This window comes from Stenella coeruleoalba (genome assembly GCF_951394435.1).
Source record: "Stenella coeruleoalba genome assembly, chromosome: 3".
Lineage (NCBI taxonomy): Eukaryota > Metazoa > Chordata > Mammalia > Artiodactyla > Delphinidae > Stenella > Stenella coeruleoalba.
The window spans coordinates 1,201,420-1,206,607 of NC_137148.1; positions in this window are offsets into that span (position 1 = coordinate 1,201,420).

Below are 5,188 nucleotides of genomic sequence, written 5' to 3' on the forward strand. Positions count from 1 at the left end.
CGTGGGCCGTGACCGGGCAGTGAGGGATACTTTGGGGTCCAGCAGGGGCTCATGGCAGCGAATTTGTAATGATGTGCAAAGAAGAGAATGGACCACCGCCCCTGCCCCGCGGGCCTGGGGAAGCCAAGGCAGCAGGCGCACCCTGGACCTGGACCGGCACGCGGTGGGGCTCCTGGAGCTCTTTCCCGGCTCCGGCGGCTGGCAGTGGTCAGCAGGCAGCGGTCGGCGGGCAGTGGTCAGCAGGCAACAGCGGCACTGCCCCCACCGGCTTGGTCTCCCTGACCCCAGGCTGTAGTTTCTCTTCTTGAGTTCTTCTGTGATCCCCACCAAAACCAAAAATCCTCGAATCCGTTCCCTATGAATCACCCACCTGATGGGTTGGGCAAAGGAAGGGGAGAAGTGGAGCCGCAGCCTCCCTGGGCATCACCTGCAGGCTCCTGGCACCTGCCCATGGCCTCCCTCCATACCCAGAGCTGCCGTTCCCTCCGCAAGCACCAGGAGGAAGGTGAGGCTGGACAGGTCAAGGGCCTGTCCCCAGGCTCGCAGCCCCAGGGAGAGGAGGAGCCCCCGCCTTGCAGCCCAGCCGCAGACCCTCCCCAGGCCTGGGGCACCGTTCTGACAACGGCTGGTCATGTGAGCCAGACAGTTCAGAGCAGTCGCCCTAATGACATTCCACCCAAAGCCCGACGCTGCAGTTCTTCAAGGTTGAGTCGTAAGAAATGGGAAGCTTCTGGGTCTTGGGAGGCTTGCGGGGACGAGGCACCTGAGTTTGGCAAACACTGAGCGGCTGAACAAATGTTAACCTTTCACAGCGTTAAGAAGCGTGGTCCGAAATTGCTCGTCTTCATGGCGTAAACAGGCCTCCGCTACCCCTCCGTCGACGACGTCGCCTCACATTCATCCTGCTCGCTCTGGTCTGCCCGGCTCGTAACCCTCGGGACTAAGGGGGGCTCTCCTGGAAGTCCACTGCGTGAGCGCCGCAAGGTCTCTGAGACTTGCTTGTTTCTGCCAGTAGAGGATATGGGGCGGCTTTGGGGAATTTGTTCTTTTCCAACAACTAGAAACTGGAGAAACCAGCGTGGAAAACAATTTTTTTTTTTTTAAAGAAGAAACAGAAGCAGTGTGAATAATACCATGTTGAAGTGAGGAAACGTTTCCTAGAGAGAATGGAAATCGTTCATCTCCTGAATACTCTGTGCACTATTACACGTGCGGTTAATCCGTCTCTAGAAAGCTAGGGGTGGTCTCAAGTCACTGCGCCATAAAACATGAAGATGTTCCCAGAAAAAATTTCATATTGTTGGCTTATGACAAAATACAGCAAAATCCGATTCTAGAACTTCTGGAAGGCAGTGGATGGGTTTCACACTTCATACCTGGAGATTTCTAAACAGTGGATTCCGTGTCAGGAGCCAAATACGTGCCGTTTGTCACCGAAGGGGCAAACGGAGCCCCCGCCCCCCAATCGCACAGGAGCCCGGCTGAGGTTTCCTGCTGCGTGTGCAGGGATTGGACACCGGGGCTGCTCTTGGGGAGCTGGTGGGGGGCCTGCAGGGCTGGCAGTGGACCATCGCCCCCGTCTGCAAGGAGTCACCGCAAGGCGTGAAGAGGGAGAAGCCCAGCAAAGGGAGGAAAGAGGGTCCCAGAGACTCCAACCAGTGGGCATGACCGGAGCCCTGGCCAGTGTTTAAATAAACGATTACGCCATTGGTTCCCGAGCAGGGCTGTCCCAGGGCAGCGGCTGCTTCCTGCGTTCGCTGCCACTGGCCTCGGGACACCGCAGCCCCGCGGGCGCAGGAGGGCCGGCTCTGGAGGGCGGCCCAGGGAGGGGGACAGGCCACGGTGACGTGTCCGGCACCACCCCGTGCCCACGGGCTGGCACACCTGATGCGCGTGCCCGCCCCCCGACCCAGGCACCCTCGGGTCTGCAGTCAAGACGAGGGACAGCACCACCAGGACCCAAAAGGGTCTCAGCTGAGGAGGTTGGCGGCTGAAACAGATGCAGTGCAATGCAGGGACACATGCAGACTGCTGAGCACCGTGGGGTAAAAACAAAGCGGCCAGCAGCGCAGCCCCGAGCCCCGTGCTGGGGCCTGAGGACCAGATGCTGGGAGGGGAGAGAGAGGGAGAGGGAGGGGGAGGGGAGGGGGAGGAGGAGGAGAGGGGAGGGAGAGGGAGAGGGGGAGGGGAGGGGATGGGGAGGGAGAGGGAGAAGAACGGGGAGAGGAAGAGAGGGAGAGAGAGGGAGAGAGGGAGAGAGAGAGGGAGAGAGGGAGAGGGAGAGGGAGGGGGAGGGGAGGGAGAGGGAGAGGGAGGGGGAGGGGGAAGGGGAGAGGGAGGGGGAGGGAGAGGGAGAGGGAGAGGGAGGGGGAGAGGAAGAGAGGGGGAGAGAGAGAGAGAGAGGGAGAGAGAGAAGAACAGGGGGAGAGGAAGAGAGGGAGAGAGAGAGAGAGAGAGGGAGAGAGAGAAGAGGGATGACCTGCGGACCCACCAAGCTCTCTGACCCCAACCTCTGCCTCTGTGGCTGCGTCCCCCTCCCTGACCCTGACAAGAAGCCTGCAATTGACTCAGGGTCCAGCTAGTCCAGGGCCGTGTCCCGGCCTCAAAGCCCCTAGGAAGGGGCATCCTCGAGCCATCCTTCTGCCTGCGACACTCAATGCAGCAGAGCGTGCAGCTGGTTGAGGGCAGCAGCTCTGCCTCTGGGCTCCTCTCCCAGCGCCCCTGGTGGCTAATCCCCTGTGACACGGTGGACACCAAGCCAGGACCGGGACACTGACCCTGGTGCAGCGTGCGAGTGGCAGGCGGTGTCATTTTGTCACCTGTGTAGGCTCGCGTGCCCAGCACTGCCATCAGGACACAGAACTGGCCGCCACCTCCGGCTGGGCCCCCGAGTTCCCCCCTACACGCACACACATACACCGTGACTCGCCTACTCTGTGCTGAACCGTGTCCCTTCAAGACACTTACATAGATGGGACCATATTACACGTCGCCTCCAGGTGACTTTTCCACCAGCATAATTCCTGTGTGTGTCAGTCGTCAGCCCCTTTGATCCCGGAGCAGCATTCCAGGCCTGGGTGGACAGCTAATGTAACCACGCGGCCTGTTGAGGGGCGTTTGCGTTTTTCCCACTTTGGAACCATTACAAATACAGCTGCCATGGATGACTGCAGACAGGGTGTTTGTTGTACGTAACGTACACAATTACATGACTTTTCGTCGCTCGAGGACAAGCGCCCAGGGGTCCGGTCGCTGGGTCACGTCCTAAGTATGTGTCCAGTTTTCCGTTTTGCATCCCAACCAGTGCCATATGAGAGGTCCCTCGCCTGCACTTGGTGGTGTCGCTGATTTTTCCTGCAGGGACAGACGGGTCCTGAGAGGCCTGGACTCCAGCAGCGCTAGAGACACCCAGGAGGGGGCGCTGATGCGACAGCAGGTCTGCACGTGGGCCGAGGTGGGTCTGGCTCAGGGAACAGAGAAGGCAGATGATGGGCAGAGCACTGCCCTTCGTGCTGGACACCAAGGGGTCGGGGGGCGGGGGGGAACATCGCCGAGGCAACCTTAGGGACCAGCATTTAGGAAGTGTTCTCTGGAGAAGCAGAGGGGCAGAGGGGCCGGACCTCCTCTCGGCACCAGAGGGAGAGCCAAGGGGCCCGCTGGGGAGGGGATGGAGCAGGGGACAAGGAGGACGGTCCTGGCGGCAGGGACCACGCAGGCAGGAGGCGGCAGCCGCCCTGGGTGGAGGGCTGCCCTCCAGGACCTCGGCCCCCGTCCCGTCTCCCAGGTTCTCTGAGTCCAAGGATCCCGTCGTTCCAACGTGCGGGCTCAGAGCAACCGTTTTATTATCTCATGGGGTTCATGGGTCAGGCGCCTGGGTGGGTCTGGGGGAGCGGACTCATGCAGTGGGTGTTTTATGCCCCTATTTTGTGGAGGTTTGTCCTGCCTCAAGTTTACTGGAACGGTTGTTTAATTCTTAGAGGTAAAGATAAATAACACGAAGAACGGTCTTTGTTTTCGTGGAACGTTACGATTCACACGGCGACTTCCCACAGCAGCTCCTACAGCGGCCCCGGAGGAGGTGGGTAGGTGTCACCGTCCCACCCTGCAGGTCCGCATGGCGGCTTCCTGAGAGCCCGCAAGAACTGGGGCAGAGCCAGGACGGTGTCCCGCCGCACACCCAGCTGGCGCTGGGGCGACGCAGCGTAGCCAGGAGAAAAGGCAGCAAGTTGGGTGGGGGACCCAGGCACACAGCCCACAGGCTCACTGCCTGCCCGGACGGCGACTCTGGGGAATACAGTCATCTTTCCCCAGTTCCTCAGTGCACGAGGCCTTTGATCTCCCGCGGCAGCTTGGCCTCAGATCCGTCTGACCCGCTTCCACGCCTTTGTGTACTTTCTCTCACACCTTAAACCGCCTTATGAAAACCAATAAAAAGTGCTTAGGACTAAAAATCCCTCCAAATGGGGCGTTTAGTCCTCGCACTTCAGCAAACACAGTTCAGCCTCTGTTATACACACACCTTCGGCTTTCTGCACACTTGAAAGTTATTTGATGAAGTTTAAGGAAGCGGTAAGATAAAATTATCCACTTGGATGCCGAATGGTGGAATTTACTTACAGAATTAAGCCCTTTAATCGCTCCTGGCCCAGCCGTGTCCCAGTTCCCCAGTGGGCACGGCCCAGGGCCGGGGCGGGGGGCATCTACAGAGCCCTTCAGCGGAGGGGGTCCTCGCCAGGGTCACTGAGAAGCAGTGAGCCATGGGGCCACTCTGCCCCGCCCGTCACAGAGCGAGGGGGGAGGGGGAGAAAAGAGGCCGGGGTCCGAGCTTCGCTCTGAGCGAGCTGGGTCTTCCTCACAGACACACCGAGTCCACGGTCAGAATGCAGGGCAGCTGCAGCTCGGGGGGGCAGGCCGAGGGCTGGCTGGGTTCTAGCTCCTTCCAGGCCGCCAGCCACGCTCCAGGAAGCTCCAGAATGATCTCAGAAGAGCCCGAGAGCATGTCACACCCACCAGAGCCTTCCACGGCTCCCGGGAGAAAACCAGACGCGTCACCCCGGACCCTGAGCTCACAGGGCCTCGGAGGGTCTCAAGGTGTTTCTGCCCACAGAGCCCGGGACCCGGCAGACGGGACACGAGCTCTAACCCTTCCTGGAAGGAATCACCCGCACATCTGGCCTCGGGATTCCCA